Source organism: Columba livia, chromosome 4 (assembly GCF_036013475.1).
Source record: "Columba livia isolate bColLiv1 breed racing homer chromosome 4, bColLiv1.pat.W.v2, whole genome shotgun sequence".
NCBI classification, from domain to species: domain Eukaryota; kingdom Metazoa; phylum Chordata; class Aves; order Columbiformes; family Columbidae; genus Columba; species Columba livia.
In genome coordinates this window covers 33923372-33946335 of record NC_088605.1, presented here as the reverse complement: position 1 = coordinate 33946335, position 22964 = coordinate 33923372, and the positions used below count along the sequence as shown (strand labels likewise).

The window sequence follows — 22964 nt, the reverse complement described above, 5'->3', positions numbered from 1 at the left end:
CATACCATCTTGTGTGTTTACACTGGATTTTATCTGTCTCTGCTGAACATGCAATAAAGCATTGTAGCTAGAAAATGAGACAATTCTGAGCTACAGTGATACTTCCAGCCCTCAGTAAGACAACAACAGTGTTTGTTGTAAACATTCAAGGTTGCATGTTCAAGTTAGAGAACAAAGTTTCATTCTCCATAGTGACTGATTTCTAGTAAATCAACAATGATTCAATGGCAAGGGATAGAATTTAGCCAATAGGCTATAATACAAAATGCCCAGGCTATAATTCATATTTAGTTTTCTTACCTGGTTTCTTAGATGCTTTTTGTTTGTTTCATTATCACAAACGACTATACTCGGACACTAAAGATGCAGTGCACTAGCTCTTCACGGGCAAACCCCTTATCTCACCAATTTCCTGATACTTGCATATACTACAGGTGAAAAACGATACTTAAGAGTATATGAGGAGATACAATAGCCTTGCAGGCACCTTAATCTATCAGTTTTAACAAGACAGTCTTCAGAATAACTTTTGATTCAGATATCTAAGAATGATGTAAAAATTATACACTATGTAAATAAAACCTCTACTCTAGATGAAAAACAAGCCACAAGGAAAAATCACCATGTAGATTTATTCAATCATGCATGTCTTATGTGTTTTTACTACAGCACATTACCCACAAACAATTTCTCCATTACTGAAGACACTCAATTAATCTACCAGTGTTTAATAAATATTTTATCCTAATTAAACCTAATGACTTCTCTGCTTTTGAGATGCTGCTGCAGATCAAGAGACATTTTTAGCCTAACACTTGATTTAAAAGCAAAAGTCTGAGAACGTTGTGTGAATTCTGTTTCAAGATAAGTGAACATGGAAAACATGTTTCTTCTCTATCGAGAAATTCTAAAAAGGGAAAGTTACTTATGCAAACCATGTTGCTTTCCAGAAGACTGCATTAGATACCTCCCAGTTCACCACAAAACTAATAACCAAAAGCCACTCAGTACCCCTGCGCAGGTTGAAATGAAATCTAAGTATTAATACATAAAATAATTTCTCAATATATGTTATACTTGATTACACATCTACAAGCGGAGAGACTGCTTGTTACTTGACTGCTTGTTACAAGTAGCAGAGGCTGGGATCTACCCAGCTGGGGACCAGCTCTGTGGAAAGGGACCTGGGGGTCCTGGAGGACAATGAGCTCAATGTGAGTGACCAGTTGTTGTGTGTTGGTAAGGATCATGGCTGAAATATTGTGGCTCTGATGCGATGGGACACCAGTGTGCTGCAGCAAAGCAAACGAAGAGGATCCTGGGCTACATCAACAGGGGCATCACCAGCAGAGACAAAGAAGTCATTGTCCTGCTCTACTCAGTGCTTGTCAGGCCATACCTGGAATCTTGTGTTCAGTTTTGGTTTCCAGTATGCAAAAAAGATGTGGACAGGCTGGAAAGGGTCCCAGAGAATGGCCAGAGGTGATCCAATGACTGGGAAACTGCTACAGGAGGAAAGACTTGAGAAAAGAGGCTTAGGGGAGACTTCATCACCATGTTCCAGTATTTAAAGGGTGGCTACAAAGAAGATGGAGACTCCCTTTTGACAAGGAGTCACATGGAAAAAATGAGGGGTAATGGGTGCAAGTAACACATGGGGAGACTCTGATTGGACACAAGAGGGAACTTTTTCACAATAAGAAAAATCAGTCATTGGAACAATTTCCCCAGGGACGAGGTGAATTCCACAACATTGGGTGCTTTTAAGATTTAGCTGGACAGCGTGCTGGGCCTTCTTGTCTAAACGGTGCTTTTGCCAAGAAAGTTCGGATCAAATGATCCTTGTGGTCCCTTCTAACCTGGTATTCTATGATTTAAGCCAGGTCTTTTTTTTTTTTTTTTTTTTTTTTTAAGGAAGAACTGTTGGAGCTTGCATGACTATTTTAGCATTAACTTGCAAGTTTCAGTGCTATGTTTAATCAGGAAATTAGGGAGTTTTTTCTTTTTAAAGACTTCTACCATTGCATAAAGATTTTTGCTTTTTCTTTAAAAACAGCACATGCCATAAAATAACATTTGTTTTTAAATTAAAAGCTTTATTTCAGCTTTGTGAAAATTCACATTTCCTTTAGGAGTACAAAGGTTCCTGTTAAGACTAGAAGGTTCACTCAGCCAAGCCAGGCACACAGGATTGAGGGTGGCCAGTGCTGCTTGTTGGAAGTGGCAGTGAGGAAAGAAATTCCAAGGCTTGGAGCTCTCTCTTCTATCAAAAGATATGTTAACATACTGCTTTGAACATTTTCCAGCCTGAAGTCAAATGTATTGCAACAAGTATTTGTCATGTTAAGCTCATTTCACAGCTGTTCCTTCTTTGCTGTTATTTTACATCTTACACTCAGGTTCAGAACCTTTCATTTTGAATAATTACTGATATCTTTTCTACTTTAAAAATATTCACATTTTTTTCAAATTGTGAACTCAATTTTTCTGTACACAAATTATTTCCAAGCTACCAAAAAGAAAAATCCATTTTAATTGGCACTAATTGGTGGCCTCAGCACAGAAGGGATTTGCATGCTTGCCTAGATAGTTTCCCCTGAGACATGCTCCATAGTGGTATCATGCGAAGGGAGAGGCATGATATGCTTCTGTGACTTCTGGTGCTGCCCGAGAGGACTTTTATTCTGGGGACTTGATCCTGTACCCTTCCAAGAGGGTATATTTTGCACATTTTCCACCAGCCAACCAAGGAAGAAAGAGGCAAACAGCACTCCTGCAAGCTGAGCTCAGACAAAAATTAGAACCTAAATCACGTAAAGTAATACTGGCAAGAACGGGTGCTTAAAACTAGTTTAAACTAAACATTCTAACTTGTTTCATCAGACACCCGCAGGAGTTCTAATTTATTTTAATGCATGCATCTAGCAATTCTAGGAACAGCACATTTCAACAGTACTGCCAATATCAGCTATTTAGCCAAAAATAGTTGAAAACTTCAACATAAAAATTTAAAAAGAAATTAAAATGAAATACTGTATCTTCTGTCCCTGGAGCGAACATAACTTCTGATTAGGGAGCAACTGGAATATCTTTTCAAGCTTTGGCTGGATATTTCAAATTTAAACAAAGCTAAAATTCTCAGGTAATACCAGGAGATGAAGAAAGACTCCATGAGACACAAATAGACATTTGTGCATGAAATGACAAGAGATGGCACCACAGACTAAAAGCTGGATTCATTGCACCTATTTAAAATTTGATTTATTTCCTTAGGAAAAAAAACCCCTCCAAAACGAATGACCTGATTCCACATTGAACTCTTGGCCTATTCCCTCTTGATAGATGTGCCTGAGATCTGCTAAAGTTGATGGGATACAAATCAGTGCAGATACTGCCCTGTGCAGAACTGAAACAAGCAGGAACACTGGATGAGTTCCCTTCACTACCTTCAGTACCATATTGTGGTTTAACAAAATCAGTGTTGCCAAACTGCTTCTACTTTGTTGGCTTTCAGATGTTTTACATTATCAATATATTTTCAGTATATGTTTTATTCTGTCATTGCTCACAGTTAAGTCTTTCGCCTACTGCAGAACGTGTCAGATTTCCTAATTGTTGCATCCAAAGTTTCTAAACTCACCAGGATGGAAATCTGTGCAGAACACTACTATGATTGATATCAGTAATCAAATTCAGCATGCATAGTACAAGTTTAAAAAGTTTTGATTTTCAGTATCTGATGATTTGTGAAGTCAATAGATGAAGGCACTTTAATGTTTAATGAACATGCTGGAGTACAGTAATTCGAGATGTACCCAATTTGTGTAAGGGATTCCAAAAAGTTCATGTCAGCTATGGATATTTTATATTCTAGTAACACTCTTGATTTTTAAAGCTCCAGTACAAAATTATCAAAGTAGTAATTTGGATCTCTTTGTTTTCCAGTTTTTGCCGCATATTTAATTCAGGGGTTGAAGTGTACTGCTATCTGTATTTTTTTATATAACATATTTAACCCATTCTGCTTTTTAGGGTGGTGGATGGCATGGTGGTGACTTTTTAAAGAAAACAATGGCTAACCTACTATTGCATTACTGAGTTATACATCAAGAAGCTATACAGCTAAGAACTGGTTTTGTGTAAATATTTTATGATTTGCTATGAAAGTCAGCTAAAACTATGTTCTTAAGGAAGCAGTAAAAGAATGACCACATTTGTGACTAAATAGCAGCCTTGTAACTAACCTAGTACATGGGGTAGTACAGTTGCCTTCACAGAAGAATAAATGGATACTTATTTCTGCTCAGGGGACTGGGAAAGCTGACAATCATCTGTTACCTAGTGTGATAGATATCCTGTTGCTTACCATATGTCTACTAATTTTTAATGTGCAGTCGTGTAAAATGACTGTCTAGACCACATTTTCTTCCATATTATTATTTCACTCCAAGTTCACCTGAGCAGCTTAAAGAAGGCACTTCATACTAAACAAAATAACTTGGATCATACTTAATTTACAATTACAGCACAAAAACCAGGGCACTTTAACAATATGGGAAGATGTGGTTTATTTGAGGGACTTCTCACTCCAATGTGCTTTTTTTTGACTTCCTGTAATCCTGTACCTCATGACTGCTTTTATCTGTGAACTGCTCTTGTTCCGCCTGTGCTGGAATAGAGAAAGGAGTTGTGCTGGCCATCTTATTTATGTGTAGGTCAAGCAGTAGAGGTCATTAGCACTGAAGTAGATCCCACCTGAAGAGAACAAAAGAATGAATGCACCCTATATAAAACCAGCTTGCTCCATATCTCCTTAAATACAGTCCTTTAGGAAAAAGATACTCCCAGCAGAAGGAAAAAAGATATATGTAAATAGTGAACTGGATTTGGCAGAAGAACTAACGAAGAGTGTCTGCCTTCCCAGTCATTCCAATTCCAATGCTAGAATTCATCACCTTGCTAACTGGTGTAACATAACCTTTTAATGAAACTTATCACTGAAATGAGCTGTATTTAAAGTACTGCACAAGAAGTAACACTATGCAAAAACAGCTTTTACTGATAAAACTTAAACAACGGTAAGAATTATTACTTTTGAAATTTAATAGCATAAAATTTGCAGAAAACAGGCAGGGGAAGATTCAGGCACAATTTTGTCAGGAGAGAAAAATAAAACATAAGGGTGTAACAGGATTTAAAAAAAAAACCCAACCAGCCAAACAAATCTCAAACCAAAACAAACAAAAAACCACAAACAAAACCAACAAAACACAGACAAAACCAACCAAGCACAAACCCTCCAAACCCACCACACTCTGAGACTAAGTGAAAATTATTGATTTCAGGTGAGAAGGATCCCATAGCTCAAGAAAACATAAAAGCCTGGCCTCCAAGTTACTGTGTCTTTAACTACAGCACAGGGCATATTCTCCATGAAATGCCCTGGTCCCCAAGTCATCCAGACATGAGCAAATACAGGCACAAGTCACATTCCACCACTATGGCTGCAGATCCATGTGCCAGCCATGAAGCACCTCATGCAGCACCCAGCCCCACAGTGTAGAAAAAGCCTCTGAGATTGAAGATGTCCAAGTAGTAAAGATGTCCAGATAGTAAAACATAAAAGACAACTATTTTGCATAGGTGCAAGGAGATTTCATGTTGCATGTTTTAACTTCACATGGTTGCTTGGGTGCAACCCATGACAGTCACGTTGCCATTTCCTACAAAGGTTACAGAGGACAAGTTGTCCGGTTCTAAAGTTGGTTCAACTCAATCGAGGATCCTGCCTTTACCACAAGAAAGGTGCATCTCCTTTCCCTGTCACTCCTCCTTGCCCTCTGTCAGGTCTACTCATCGCTTGATGTGAGGTGAGTTGGACTCATCTACTGGTCCAAATGAGAACCAATCCTTCAACTAAGACCAAAATCTAACACCTTTTTTGCATAAACATTTTCAGTTTGAAAAGTGTTACACTGACTTAAAAATTATTACAAAAATGCAGGGATAGTTGGCCTGCAGTTCATATAGACTTCACATCGAAGCTGGTCATTTTCAAAGACTAAGAGCTTACTATATCTCTAGCCTAATGTGTTTAATTACACCACTGAAAACAAGCAACTACTCAGACAAGCTTGACTGAGACATTGGTATTAACTGTCAACCTAGCATTTCTGTCTTGGTCAGAAGGACTTCATCATTCCAAAGAACTGGCAAGCTAAAGAAGCTAAGTTGCTTCACACAGTAATTTAGCACTGAATAATTTTGAAAGACAATTTTGCTTAATATTCCAAATGATACCATCTCCTGATGGGATATTCTAATATTTTTTTCTCTACTATAATGCTCTGTAGCTTGCAACTTTATAGAAACAGTAATAAAGCTGATGAATTCTGCTCTTAGCTATACAACCTTTCTGCTGCTCTAGACACTGACTTGAGTAATATTCCTACTGCTCTGTAGAAGCAAAAGGAAGAGATTAGGAAATGGGCACAAAGGTAAAATGAAGGTATTTAAATAAATTCTGACACTAGGAACAGGGACAAACTACATTACTCAGCCACACTCAGAAGAAAAATCCACCAGGCACTTCCACAGAGGAATGGTCTGCTCACTTATTACAATCACTACGCCCTGTATGAAAAGGGCAAGTACAAAGCCCAAAACAGTAACAATTCTGAAAGTCATTTTCATCATTGGGATTGGCTGAAGATCCATCATTGCTGCATTAAAGCCACCCCCAATCTCTAAAATACAGTAACAGAAACCTAACAGCTTAGCAAATAAGGCCAAATTAAATTGTAACTTGGAATTAAGTCACAGAGTTGGCAGTAAGGAATGAGTTCAAGTATGCTACCTGGTCAAAAGAGAAAAAATTCCCCACAAAGACTATTTTAATTTCTGGTATTAAGTATTTATCAATGTGAAAGGAAATACTGTTGAAAAATAAATATTGACTAATATAGGACCAGTTTTTCTAGACTGAGGATCAAGGTACCGACAGCACAATACACAAACATGGCAGAAAATTGGAATACCGCACCTGCAAGAATCAGGCAATTGAAAGCTTTAACTACAAAAGTTTACTTTGCAACTGTGTCTCTATTCATCCAAGTATCCCTGATGTATCTGATGAATTCAGAGAGAAGATACCATGTCCACTATAGGTTAACACCTCATTTTCAGAAAAGTAAATTCGATCAAGATTAAAGCCATCCCGCTGCACTGAAGCTGGGGGCGTGGGGTCAGGGGACTGGGCGGGTTGGGAGGGGAGAAGATTAAAAAAATAAAAAAAAAAAAAAAAAAAAAAAAAAAAAATCACACTGCATCAATACTGCGAGAATCTCTTTGGCATATGCCAAGGCTTGTGTTCACATATACAGGTAAATGTCTATTTGACAATCATTTAAATATTTGCATGATTAAATAGTGATAGTGCAAGACAACTTCCTGCTTCCTTCCATTCAATTAGGCTTTCCCCACACATAACAAACTTCAGCCTTTATACCTACTGATGGCTTTGTAGGACTTGCTATTGGTGTTACTACAAGGTTACCTTTGAGGATAGGCTTGTATCCTGAGGCACACCAGGTGCTGCCATGTCAAAGCCGCTGCGGGACTTGCCCTTTCCTCACCACGACAGAGCAGCTTGTTGTGCCCCAGTGTTCTCCAAGGCACAGCTCTGCAAAGCCACTCTGAAGCTTTCAAGCTGACAGGCAAAACCTCAGCAGAGAAAAACAGCTGACTGTACCAAAGGTCTTAAGGAAACTAATGAAGTTCTCCACCCTTTCAGGCAATGAAACTGCATCCTGGAAATTAACAAGCAGAATATTTGACAGTACCATGACAGTGTAGTTCAGTATTTTCTGAGGCAGGCTTCCATTACAGAAACAACAGATTATGCCAAAATTAAAGATGACTTAGTCCTCCCCAAAAATACAGATACAGGATAGAATCTAGGATACAGAAACGTCTTCTACCACAAGAGCAGTTGAAGTTTCTTACAGTCTTGATCAACATTCGCAATACTTCCTAACCTCATCAGTATCAATCAAGTCTGTAAAATTTTACTGGAATACAGGACACAGTCTTTCTCCAGACTGACTCAATTTTTTAATAAAGATTTAACAGTTCTCATACGACTCTTTTGTTACAAATATATATATTTCAAGAGAGTCTGAACCCATGTTTATTTTGACAACACATACATGTAATTTTTAGTATGTTTACGCAAAACGCAGGTTTTGTACTTGTTCATTTTCCTTCACAAATGGAACAAAATTAATGTATCACATGAACAAAAAGAACAGAGACACAGCTCCTAAAAATTATTTGCTAATAAACAGTATCATTGTGAGCTCTCTTCATTAGCCAGTTCAAGCATTACAGGTAATGCATATTTAGACAACTTGACCTACAACACATTTAGTTTATTGCCCCTCCTACCACCTCTCCAGTGATAATCCAGCACTGGCTAAACATACCGTTGCTGACTGAAAGACTTGGGATCCAGCTCCCTACCCACCTGGTTCTGCAGCACCCTACCACATTTAAATAAAACAGCTAGCAGTATCACCTCTGGTAAAATTATTTGTTAGAACAGTATATTTTTCTTGGTTACAAGAAAACTGTTTTTCAATAGAATCTTAGTAGGGAGGCACAGCAAATGGGAGAGCGAGGGAAACCCTTTAAAAGATCAAAAGAATGTTAAACATTTTTTTTCACTGGCAGTTGAACTGCAAAAAGCTAATTATTAACCAGCAAAGACCTATGGTAGGTTTTCTCAGCAGGTAAAGTACTTGTGACCCAAGGACTGAAACAGTTGTTGAATATTGACCAATAATGGTAACATTACTAGAGAGTGATGAAATCCACACTAAAGTTAGGGCATTGACATGCCTCTAGACTGGATCTAGAGACCTGGTTTGACCTTTCACAACCCTTAGCATGAACACAGAGAAAGAACAAAGTATCACCGTTGCAATACGAACCTGCGATTTAGATGAGAAAATGCAGCATGCATTTGAGCAGCAGCACTTTAATAGTGGAAATACTCCTCAAGGTCATCAGTAATCAGAAAAAATAATGGTTTAGGGAGGATTTTTTTTTTAGCTTTGTATTTCACCCTCATGACTGTTTTGTTTTTGTTTTTTTTTTTTTTTTTTAAATTTCCTCTATTTGTCTAGCTATCATATCTGCGGAATGATAAACACAGTCCAAACAGCTGAGCCTTCACTACATGCCCTCAAATAGTTCTGTCTGGATACAGCTCCAGCTAGTTAAGTTATTTTCAGCAAAGGTCATCAAGTTCTGGAGTCCATTAGGAAGCAAGAAAAACAAAAAAAATCCAAGTATTTGTCTGTTTTATATCTATTGCAGCTGTCAAGGCATTATTATTCTAAAAAAGGTGTTTGATGAGCAGCTTGAATTGAAGTGTCAAGATAAGCCCATGCTTACGGAGAAATAGATTTTGTTGTTGTTGTTATAGCTTGTTGTCCTTTTTCCTGTAAAATCCATATCTATAGCTAAATTTATTACCTAATTCAGAAATCAGATAATTCTTATGCAGGTCATTATGGTGAGAAATATCTTATTTACAAAATCTGAAAGACAAGTGGTTCAAGTGGAGGTCTTGATATTGCAGATTTTAAGATATGACACATCAGCTTAATCCTCCATACTATGACTGTATCTACGCATCTTCCAATTGTGTGCAAATATAGTGTGAAGCTTTACACAGTTGCAGTTAATCTAACATGCATCTAGTAAATGTACACTCGGGTTTTGAAATGTAATTATGCCTCACACATTGCCTAGAAAAAACTCCGTGCTGTATTTATACCACATAAACTCCTTGGAGTTAACAGTAAGACCAAAACCACGCTAGTTTCACTTGATCAATATACCTTGATTTCACCCTGTAGGGAAAGAGATGAGTACTTTAAATTCCTTGCTCATTCCAGACACAGAAGAGGCTGTGGTCAGACTGGAACACTATGTGGTCTCATCTCAGAAGATACTGCTTTGTCAGCAGAGAAGTGTTTAGCTGACATAGACCAAATTGCTGTTCTATGGTAAACCGTGCATGACCATTACTTGCCTGGATTAGACTGAAGCTAGCAATCTAGACATATAAATACACTATCACTTCTTGACCTGATTGCTTCCCCACACCTTGTCTACAGTCAAAACATTTATTAATAAAAATACTATAATCTATGGTTAGTAATTTCCTTAGTCTCTATTTCAAAGCAACATGATTTTTCTATGCAGAAAATAATCACACAGTGACTTTTATTACTGTCAGCATGAAAGGCAATAACAGTGTAAAATGGAAGAAGCTGTCAAAGAACTGACTGAAAAACTAAGTTTTGACATGTCACAGTTCACATTAGTAGCACAGCTATACATAAAGGGCCAAGCTACCTACTGTGGTCTAAACTGAATGGTCTTGCACTGCATTTTGAGCTCATTCTCTTTATTTGTCCACTTGCCCAAAGCAGGACAGTCATTTTTCATGGTTATGCTAGTGGATCCTGGTATTAATTATTATCACTAGTAACTCTCAGTGCCAGGGCTACCATCACTGTTTCATTACGCTGAGTACTGTCCAAACAAGTGCATACCAGTTTTCTTTGTTCATCGCCTTTATAGCAGTGACAGACAGGATGGACTTTTCCTTAACTATGTGTTACTACAAATCAGTTTCATCTAAGGGATATGATCATTTCTGTATCACTTGAATGCCAGAATCAGTGAATTTCCATTGACTTAGAAGTGCATTCAGGAGATACTATCATGATTGCTTATTATATAATTTAATGAAAAGTTAATCCATTAAATCGGTTTTCTTTACTGCTGTGAATTTTCAGAAAGGAATGTACAAGTATTAAATGTTACAGTGTGTAACTCATGCAATGGAACACTAAAGTTATTCACAATAATTGTGAAATTTTACACACAGAAAGGTTACTGCCAGAAGAATCAATGAATAGATGAGGTACACGCACTTCATGCAGGATGTTGCATTTTTAAAATTCTGTTGAGATTTCCTCTTCTGTTAGCTATAGAACACAGCCTGCCTCTGCTATGCATGATAATACACTTGGAGATAACGTCTTCCATGTCATTCACAAGGGTGTATGAGAGCACCAAGTGTGAAACAGAGAGAAAGCGAACAAAAACTGAGTATAAGAACTTCATCAGTTCAACAAAACACAAAGTATCACAGTGCCTAATGTGCCAGAATCAGAGATGCTACTAATGAAGGGTGCAGAGTTTTAAATTTATTAAATGATTCATTCCAATGTTATTACCATTGTGAAACAGATGGGAAAGATGGTCTCTTTGCAGAAAAAGACGCTCTTTTTAAAACCTGCCTTACTCCTACTTGGTGAGGAGCATGTGATCAAGAAAAGTGCATCTTTGGCTGTAGAAACAAAAATAATCCTGAAACCTCAAAAGGAAAACAAATTTAGAAGTTGTCTATAATTTTAAACTTTTTTTTTTCCTCAATCTAAATGTAGCAATTTATGCAAAAACCTAAAGACAGTATTTTGAGTTCACAGAAAATAAGTGAATAACATTTAAAGTAACTTAAAACACACTACCTACCACTTAGTGTGATTCTCTCCAAAGAACATTTTGTCCATACCCTATAGATTTTGTCAGTGTTTATTAATCTTCAAAGATCAGACTGAAGACTGAGTCACGTAAGTTTTGACCAGATAGACAGACAGAGGTTTTAAACACTGAATACTCAAGTATTGTGCAAATGCATAGTAGCAGCTGTTTGTGACAGTTCAATAGGCCTACGCACATGCATGAATCTTAAAGAATAAGAACAACCTTTTTCCAGGTCATTCTGGTTTGCCAGCTAATTGACATACAAGTTATTAAATGCAATGAATAAACATTTTGTAATAAGTAGTTCAACCAGCTGACTCAAAGGTCTTTCAAACTTGCACTGTTGTGTTTGCTGGCTTGTAAAAGCCTTATTCAAAGGAGCCCAGATTTCCACTGGAAATAATCCTCCAACCCTAAATACATGTTTTTGTCAAGTATATACGACTGCTAAGCATGGAACAAACTTCAAAATTTAGAGGTTTATTTTGACACTACTGCTTTTCATTTTAGCTGGACCCAAGGAATAAAAAGATCCGAAAATTTAACAAAAGCATGCTCCTTACCAATGTCACATAATAACAGTATTTTCAATCTGAAATAAGTTGATAAGTTTTGTTCAAATTCTAATTAGGAGTCAGCTACTGGTTCATGTCAGCTGTTCTACCCATTCCTTATTACTAATATATATATTTTAATACATATCTAGACAGAAGCAAATGTTTCTTGACCAGTCATTTGGTTTTACAAGCAAATATTTGGTACATCTCACTACAGAAATTTAGACCTTGTAAGTCATTTGGAAGAGGCTTCCAAGATCAAAGGACGACAGATCAACACCATGCTGATCTGCCGCCTGTCACTTAAGCGTTTTGTTAGAAAACCACCATGCAGTCAGCTGCTACGAAGCAAGAAACCACACAACTATTTCCATGTCAGTGGATTTATATTTATCCTATTTACATAAAAGAGAGAAATCAGGCGTGGGGAGACAACCTTTGCCACTAGCATATACAAACTTCACACGACATCAAGTTCTGGAGTTTAAAGTAATTCAGTAAGGCACATTTACAGTACATCTCTACACTCTTTAGGAATTCAGACATGTTTGCCCAGTTACATTTGTTGACAATGTTGACTCCAAGATTTTTTTTCTTTCTTAAAATGGGCAGCTCTTCAGAAACATCACCCTTAAGACAAAATTGAATTCCAGTTCAAACAGTAGATTAAACTTTTTGTTTAACATACACACACACACACATATCATTATCCTAATTTCTAACAAGGTCTTACAAAAGTTTTATTCTCACTTTTAATCTTACTTTTGGTCTGACCTGTAACATTAGAAATATCAGCCATTAGCTTCCCTTTTCAGCACTGGAACGCTTTGTGCAGGACTCAGGGGGAAGCAGAAACAAAAAGGTGATTTTACACCATCTAGACATTCAATGGACCTCTGACAGCAAGTTCCAACTGCCTTTATTTTTTCTAACCATCACTGTGGAAGGATCAACTAGCTAATTCTATATATTGAAGGCTACAAAAACTATTGAAAAATAGTACTGAAAGACTAAGCATTATCAAGACAGAGGAACTGACTCTCCAAGTCAACTGCCCCTTCACATAAGCAACGTAGTTTCATGCCTTCTCTACTTCCTTTCCTCCAAGGAAGTAAATAAGATAATAGGATCTTATTAGATATATACTATTTATCTCTGCTGTTCTCACTTCTACTTCCTTTGACTTTGGAAAAGAAATCCGCTGCTTTCCAGAAGATCCAGAGACCTGACAGAGATCCAGGGTCACACATACAGGTCTGCTGTATTTGGTGCACCTCACCTCTTAGTTCACTCAGATCCACTGAGATGAATCATGTAAGTGAGTGAATCCTATACAGGTGCCTCATGGAGCACTTCCAAAGTTGAGAGGCTTCTTGCATACAGGAACTTTTCACTCACACTTCTAGCCTCAAAAGGGTGGAGCTGCTACTACATGTGTCACCTGTTATTTCTGCACAGACTAGGGAAGATATGCATGTTAAGAGACTCTGTTGCACCAAGTTAATTCCTTTTAAAATGCATTTATCCTAAATGATTTTTTTTTTTTTTTTTTTTTTTTTTTTTTTTTTTTTTTTAAATAGGGAACAAAAAAACCCTTTCTGTGGAACAATTCATTAGAATTCTCAAGCATGGAAGCAGCCTAAGTGCTCAAGCTGCCTCTAGCAGTAAAGATGACACAGCCTTCTAAACAGCATTAAACATTTAGGGACTTAAGCCACTAATATACAGAGAGAAATGCAGTCTTACATACAAACATAAGCAAGTAAAGCCTTATGTGAGCCACCTTGAAAACAGATTAAAACATACTTCTTAGACATATGGTTAAGTGCTTACTTAGGAAGAGACAGTGCATAAGCATGCTTTTCTCTTTAAAGTACAAGCACACAGATGGCTAAACAGGAAAATCCTCTATATATCATGCAACTTTATTACCAAATCAGTATTTTTCAAACTCAAACACAAGTTAGAGTCAAATGAAACTCAAAGCTCAAGGCAGAAGTGAAAACTAAACTATTCCTGTGTATTTCATAAGCAAAAAAATGTCCTTTTGACTATCAACTTTTACTTAAAAACAAATAAAAACAATCAAACAGAAAAAACACCAAAAAATGGAAAATGAATACTTTTGAGGTTGCAGAATCTACAAAAAAATACATCTCAAAAGAAAGGCATTTTTGTAGAAAGGTGAAGCAACTAAAAGCTTGGACAGTTAAAATTACAGGCAGAAGATGTTCATTGCTCTACTTGATTATTAATGAAGTGATTAATTTTCTCCCCTTCCCCCAAACTGCAGGTCAAGGATGATGAGCAAAGGCTACTGTGAGAATCTGGGAATCCTGCCAGTCCCTAGTTCGTTCAGATCTATCAAAAGGTCAGAGCACAGCCTAAGACCCCGGGGCCATCGTTCGTTGCTGCAGACAGCAAGTAGCCAGGATGCCATAAAAATTGCAGCCCTCTAAAGCAGCTAGTTACATACAGAATCACACCACAGACTTTTTCCAGAGCTATCTATCACCATCTGAGAACAGCGCATGGCCAGGTAAGCCCAGTGCGGACTACTCACAGGTCTCACATAAGAATACACACGCTCTCAAGCACCTCCAATCTGGTATATCCCCAGTCTGAGCCTAACGCAATGAAGAGGTGCCTGTATGATGGCCTTTTGATCAGATAAATTTCCTCTGTCACCAGGTCTTGCTCTACAGCTCTCAAAACATTGTTTTCTTCTCCAGCACTGCCACATATTAAACACACACAGTTTCAAAATATTTCTGTGATCTGCTGTTAAAATCTTGCCACTTCAGAATTCTGTTGGTGGATCAGAATTCTGTAGAGAACAGACACCATAAAATCCTGTTGCCATCAATAAGTGAATTGAACTTGGACCGCACAGCAGAAGCAGTATTGACACATTGTGACTAAACAGCATATTATTTTAAGATCTTTATCAGCATAAAGTTTTTGACAAGAAATCCAAGCTATCACCATCTATTGCTTCTCAAAGTAACAGTTTGGTAATATCATATACTGTTTGGAAAACACTTATACTGGCAAGAAAGAAACATTTTCTGAGACACACAGATCAAATAATTCCATCATAAAATGCTTATAGATACAGTTGCCTCTCACCCCTCTACCTGAGCTCGCAAAGACAATAAGGAGGGAGCACATTTATGTAACCTAAATTGTTCTGAGCAAGACACAAAGAATTACAAACTGTGTTAGGCCATTCCAGACTTAATGATATGGTCCCAGGGAACCCATTAAATAAAATGAAAAATCCAAGTAAGAAAGCTGATTTTTATTCAATGTATTTGACACCACCTTTGGGAAGTGAACAAAGACACACTGTCAAAAGCAGAAACCTGCACAAAATGTTACTGTTTGTTTCCCATGAATGCAGAGGTATACCCACTGAATGAAAGAAATTCCACTGCACTCCTGAGATTTCCTCCCTTTAGCTCAATTTTGTGCCAAGTTCAGTCAGCTTAAATTTGGGTTGTGTTAGCATGCCAGATACAAGTTCCTGTAAGTCAGGTCTGCTACTCAGTTCAAAATTAGGTGTCAAGCAATAACTTGGTCTTATATAGTAACTTCAAAGTTACACGAATTAAAAAAATGACCGTTAGTAGATCATCCTTGGCCCTTACTTTGTACAATTCAAGCATTGCTTTTAACTGAAAATACTTGCTAAATATTTTGTCTATTTTGCAGCCCTATTTTGTGTAATTTCTCTTCCAGCTATGTCTTTTGGACATGTTAAGGGACCACAAATTTTTACATTGCTCAAACAGTAACCACAGTATGGCCTCTAAAGTGATTCAAGTTCCTTCATAAACCTCAGCTTCTTCTGAAGTAAGTCTCAGATGACAAATTCTTTTTATATGAAAACCATCAATGTAAGACAAGTATTCACTGGAGTGTGGTCAAAAGAACTTAGGAAGTACAAGGACAGAGTGACTGATCAGAAAGACCAGGGAAGCAGCTTTATGTGCGACAGGAAGACAGGAATGGGGAAGACCTTAAACCAAGAGAAACATAAGTATCACTGTGTGATACTGTGTGTGTGAAAGCGGAAAAAGAATAGAAACTGTTTCATTTGAAACAATGTATGCCTGGTACCAAGAGTCCTGTGGTTTCCAAGTGGATATCAACATTACATTATTGGTATCTGCTACTATAAGGAAGAACAAGCAGAATTAGATCCATGATTCTCAAATATCAGAATAAAACATTACTTCAAATGTTACAACTGAACCAGACTTGGTTTACTTTTTCTGAAAAACTGATTTTTTACACAAAATTGTGTATTTTAAACAAAAATATATGCTATATGAAATGCATATATAAACTTCAGATTTTCTCTTTTAATCCAAAAATAAGATGGAAAGCCTCTTACTAAAACTTAAAAGAATTGGAAAGCCCCCAAACAGTTTTCATGAAAAAGCAGTGATCTATTTTTCTCCCTCAGAAAATATAATGCATAGCGACTGCTTTACATTAAATGTACAACTCCTTTTAAATACAATGTGGCTTTTCGATACATTTGTGAAATAAACTAGCATTATGGCTATAGCAAAGCTGCAAAAGGAACTATGCAGAACCAGGGCATACAGTACATCAATACACAGTAATTGTGGTAAACCAAAGCACCACAGCATATGTGGTCAGATGGACTAGGTATATATAGACTGCCATTTAATGCTAGACAATTGCTTAGAACAGCCACAGCATTGAGCAAAAAATCTTTTGCTTTTCTGATATTTGCTTAATTTTAATCACAACAAAGAATAAAAATAGAAGGTAGTGGACAAAACTTGATTTTGTACTCAGTTAACACTTCATAATGAAAGAAAAAAAATGTTTGTTTCAAGCAGTACAATCAATACCTGAAGAAACTCAAAGTCACAAATATCTTTAATAGAACTGTTACAGAATCATATTATCAAATTAAAGACCACTGACAAGCACACTTACTGCCCTAGGAAACAGGCATGTCACCAAGGAAAATACATCATTGCATCAATAACATGAACCTATTTTATCTATACAAGATGAAATTAGAAAGTAATGAGACAGGAATGAATTGCTGGGAAAGTTTATTTTAAAACTCTGACTTGGCATAGAATATACTTTGCAATACAAATTCTGAAAATATTTAATTAAATTCAGAACAGTTAAACAGGTAAATAATTTCAAGACAGAACAATCACCAATATTGCTTTAAAACATCAAATTATAAACAATTAAAACCCCACTTATACCAAAATACCATACAGAATCACAGGTACTATTTTGAAGTTTGTAAAAGCAGCACAGTAATAATGCCTTTGCAGAAGTCTTAGGACTTCATACAGAGCATGCAGCAGAACTAGCAAACAGAAGCTGGTTTTCTCTGAACACTAATTAGAAACTCAAGAATGTGAGTCATGAGGGCAGGAAGAAAGACAAATCGTTAAGAAAGATACAACTTACCAGACAGACAAGTTTAGCTGTGTCTCAAATGCAGAAATTTCTGTATATGTAGATCTTGTTTATTTAGCCCTTTATGAAGGTTTCTCTCAAGAAATTAATTTAACTCACATGTAAGAGTCTGCAAAAGAGAAAGAGAGAAAGAATCTGAGCTACTGGTTGATGTTTTTCTTCTAAGAACATTTGAGCTATTTTCAGCGGCAATGGGCTTGCCTACAATCAAAATGAAAATGCAGTACGGAAAAACCAGCCTCCCAATTGAAGCTTAAAAAAAAAAAAAAAAAAAAAAAAAAAAAATCAGGAAATCCATAGCAAAATCTTTGTTCATTGTCCAAATTTTTATTTAAAGAAACAGAGCAGGGAACAACCAGTGTGGATAATGAATGAAAAAAACTGTTAGAAAGAAATCTGGGACCTTGAAGACCTGTAGCTCAGGAAATGAACCACTGGGGATATGTTTTTATGTAAAAAACACATTCTGAGTTTTAGCTTCTCTGAAGATGCTTTGCCTTCTTTACACAATGGCTCATCTGAGATGGAAGCACTTCTGTTTGCATTTAAGTGCATCATATCTGGCCTGTATACAGATTTGAGGACAGACAAATCAGTTTACCAAGCATGAAACCAGTAGTTTCTTTCTAGTCTGTATCTCACATTTCCAGCTTCAGCACCAGTGCTATTCTGGAAGCTTAGTGACCTGAAGCTATTGGCACTCCAGTTTTTCTGCCAAGGCCATTCAGTGAGATGATACAGATCCCCCTGCCCTTTTCTGCTGTATCCCCAACCAGCCAGCTTACCCTCTCATAACGTAAAAATAGTGGGAAATGTAAAGTTAAAAACCCCCAAAAATGTTGATGGGTACATAAAAGCTAATTACTTTGAAGTTTCAAACAACACAGGTAAGCCAAGTCAGTACCATCATTGTTATTTAACTTCTCACAGCAACTTCTGGTACAGGAAGAAGCTTCCAAGATGTTCCTCTATATATCTCAGCAATTCTCAAAGGCACAACTTACTGTGCTTTACCAGAACTACTTTTCATACATGTCCACAGTGTTACGCACTGCCACTGAAAAACGTGCTAATTTGCTTCAAGGAAAAGTTATCAGATTTGAAGTTACTCTCTAAACCTACAACAGCCTGGTGTGGAAAAATTATACAATGTTTCAATATCTATTAAATTTCCAATCAAGTCTACTTAAGCACACTAATTTGAACATGTTTTAGAACATCACAGGTCACCTTAATTTCTGGTTTATTTGTGAACAGTAACTTTTTGAGAGTTACACTGACACATGAAACAGGATGCCAGACACACAGGCTATTTAGTAAACTATTAAAATCATGAAACAATGCTCATTGTTAAAAACAAACACAAAAAGCATACTTGTTCCAGAAGACTCAGAGGAAAAAAAAAAAAACATTAGCTATAATACACTTACAATAATAATGAAAAAGCTGATGAGTGTGAAAATATAGCACAAATTCTTTATGGATTAGCTCAGAAGCATCCCTTCCAATTGATCCCAACTATTTTTAGTGATACTGTAGTTAAAAGCAGCTACAACAAAAAGCACAACCCCACAAACTCTAAATATAATACCAGCCCATTAAATTAATCATCATTGCTGCTTTATTCCAAAAGGCTAGTTTAGGACTTACTTTTCACAAAACTAGGTCATGTAAGTTCAAAAGCTCAGTTTATATTTAACTTGAGATCTGTGAATAAAGACATTTAAGGACTCAAATAGTTTATATTTCAGACAATGTATGAATGTGTGAATTACAGCCAATTTGAGAGCTGTAATGGTCAGGTGGAACATGCAGCATAGTTTGTAAATAGATACAAGACCCGTCTGTACCAGACCACTAGTGTCAGACACTACATTACCTTGCTATCCATAATGGTTTCATCTGATAGTTACAATCTAAAAATCCACAACTATCTGTATGCCAAATACTATGCAAATATGAAAATAGAAGAATATGTTAAAATCATTATTAGCAGTATCAGTTTACTACTGCATTAATACAATACACAATGCTTTGCACTGAAGCATTTGTTTTCTGAAGCATTTTCTCAGAAGGCAGATTTACCATTAACTGATTAAGCATCAGCACTTGACCCATTTTGGTACCTGCTCTTTCAAACACTCTGCAACTGTTTTGTGTAAATAACAATTTACGTATCAGTACTTTTAGCGCTTACTAAACATGACAAAAGCACTGGTTTGGTATATACTAAGATGTGCTTTAACTACTGGATATAAATTAGATTATTTTTATCTACAGGAAACATTACATGTCATAAATATAATCTCAAGGTCTCAAAGATAAATATAACTGTATGTTTATTAGTATAACAGACAAATATGTCACTACTACCAGGATGATCAGATTACGCTTTTCAGACACTGATGATTAATTGTATCTCTCATTTTGTGGCTATCAGCAACACTACAATCAAGCATATAATTTCTTTAGTGGTATACTGCAGTGTGATTTAATCAATGGTTGGTATTAAGCGATTTAAACATTACCAAGAAGTGTACAGTTCATGCTACTCATGTAGGTACTTGGTACAAGTTTCCAAGAGCTCCATGACCAGATGCTACAGGACACAGTTCTAATAAACCAGAAGAAAGAATCCTGATAGCTGAGAGATACAGAAAATAGTTCAACATGCTGACAGACAAAAGAGCTGCATACCTGCTCCACTATATAATCTCCAAAATGAGTATTTCCCAGATTACAGAAAAAAAAAAACTACAGAAAGACAGGAGTGAAGCTACTACCCACATTCTTTGTCCTGGACTTCAGCTAGTCTTGCAAATGTCTTAGACACATATGATCCTGAAGGATCTTACAAATAAGAATGAACCTTTTTTTAGTGTCTCAGATGTGCTTTCAGTAGCTTCCACTGCTGAAATGCAACGGAGCTAGAAAGAATTGTGGCCATTCTCTTGGACAGGATGGATTACTTAGTTACACATAGATCTTATAAACCATTACTTGTGGTTGTTTCTACATCACGTACACTAAATGAAAAACAATTGGACACATGTGATAACTGAACCTAAAGCCAGGGATGCCCACCTTCAGACAAATGCATCATATGCCTATAAAGCCAAGGAATGAAAACGAATTTGAAAAATTAATCTCCAGTGATATAAAATTTAATTTAGAAATTTCAACTAGATGTTATTAATGTATTAACAGTTCTTGGTCTCCCCCCGTCATTAAATGTGCTGTGCATTCTAGCAAGGTTGCTTGTAAATACATCTTGATGCCTTATGTCATCATGCATGCCTCAGCCTCACGTAGTAGCAGTAGCTTAAGAATTGTCATATTAGAATGACAGCACATATACCAATGTCTACAAATACACATGCAGTTTTCTTTAGTTGGATATGTATCAAAAGGTACTTTGGAAATCTTATAGACTATCATATGAAAAAGAACTCCTGAAAAACATTTAACATAAAAAACCCACATAAGCAACACCTGAGTTTCAGTCTCTACTACAGTTTCATTAGAGCTACATGTTGAGAAAGGTGGATAGTCTATGGAAAAACAAAGTGACTCAAGCTTTCAGAACACAGAATTCAACATTGCAAGGATGAATATGTACACAGCCAAGTAAGTGACTGTGATAGTTACATCTGGAGCTTTTTCCTAGCCCTGAGTTACCTCAATGAGCTACCCATGGTGATTATGTTAAAATACTTCAAAAATTCTCCCAGTGTTGCTACAGAGCAGTCTTGCTCCTATGTATGTATCTTTCCCAGCACATATGGCAATAGAAACTTTGGTCAAGACATTTCAAGAAGTGGGAGTTTATTTACATCCTTCAGGGACAATAAATTGCAACTTGTGTGAATAGTACAGAAGTAGCACATGCAGCATTTATCACTGCTTTGAGGTTTCATAATTCCCATATTGAAGCTTTGGTTGAAGAACTCATCTTTTACAAAACTTTTAAAGGAGAGTGAAACTTGTTGAAGTCCATACAATGGAATTATTTTTTTTCTCCCCTCCCTCCCCACATTGTTCTGTTAGTATATTGGTTTCCTGCATAACCAATTATGTTCTTTAGTATCTCAGTACATCCCAAAGTAGCTCTCCACATTAAAAAAGCAGAGTGCTCCACCCTGTCCAAAGAGGGTTTTATTTTCTCTCATTTCATTCTAACAAGTTGGATGGCCCACCTCACTAATATCATTAGATAATAATAAAGTTACTACACTTTTCTCTTTATGTTTGTTATAGGAGTGTTTCATGCCTATACACTCATTAGAAAAATCTGGAAACTAGAAAGGAAGAACAAAAAGAGGAAGCTTGGAATTGTGGGGTTTTTTGGCTTGAGTTCCTCAGAAAGCACTCGAGAGCCAGCCAAGAGTTATCAGGCAATCTCTGATCCGGCAGAGTATCCAAGAAGCCTTCTGAATTTGTTACAAAAGTGTTTTACTGATAACTCACACATCTGAAAGACATGCATCAAGACATCAAGTATGAAGAATCATGCTCTCAGTTCATTAACACAAACTGATATTTGTGCAAAATGGCAGATGTTTGATGTAGAGTTGCCTCTGCTGTTGTTCTCTAGAACAGTAGATCTGCATTCTCTTTAAAAGACACCATCTGTGTTTAGCTGTATTCAGTTCTTATATTTTACTGTGGAATTTGTTAAGTCTGCTTCTCTTCTTCACTCCCATAATAAAATTTTGTCTGGTGACAGAAATAGAATTATATAACACTGAAACCCCTAGCCAGGTTTTTGTGAAAGACGCTTTGTATATGAGAAACTCTGCCATCACAGTAAGCTGAGTTTACCACAGAACAGGAAATTTTCTTTTCAGGAATCTTGATATATCTATTACATGGACTTTTACAAAAGCTACAAAGTGTCATAGACTGTCTTTATGATTAGATGTTTCTGAAGATGTAAAAGGCTCTGATACAGAGTCAGCGTCTACAGATTTGTCATCTTCTCTATACTTCTTTGACATCTAATATACTAAAACAAAAACACCATAAAATGCTTATCAAGACAATATGTCTCTGGAAAATCAATCTGTTTCCTAAATAGAAGGTGGAAAGATGGTTAATACCAGATTTTCTGACAGTCACCTTTGGCAATACAGGATTGAATATCATTGCTGCCGATTTAATTTGATATCTAAGGACTCAAAACCAGCATTCTGTCAGTCATTGAAATAGTTATATTTTTAATATGTTTAAGAACAGCATTATATAATATAGAATCCTTTAAAAACTACAATACCTTTAACTGAACACCAAATAAATACA

At 36.6% G+C, this 22964-nt stretch overlaps 1 protein-coding gene across 48 annotated transcripts in view; it reads right to left on the bottom strand.

The window, feature by feature from the left end:
• The window catches only part of SORBS2 (sorbin and SH3 domain containing 2), a 224502-nt gene that overhangs the window by 115766 nt on the left and 85772 nt on the right, over nucleotides 1-22964 (bottom strand). For all 48 annotated transcript variants that reach the window (XM_065061133.1, XM_065061140.1, XM_065061134.1 and 45 more), the window contains one exon: nucleotides 17658-17775. The gene's annotated coding sequence lies outside the window, so the exon portion shown is untranslated. The remainder of the gene's footprint in view (nucleotides 1-17657; nucleotides 17776-22964) is intronic.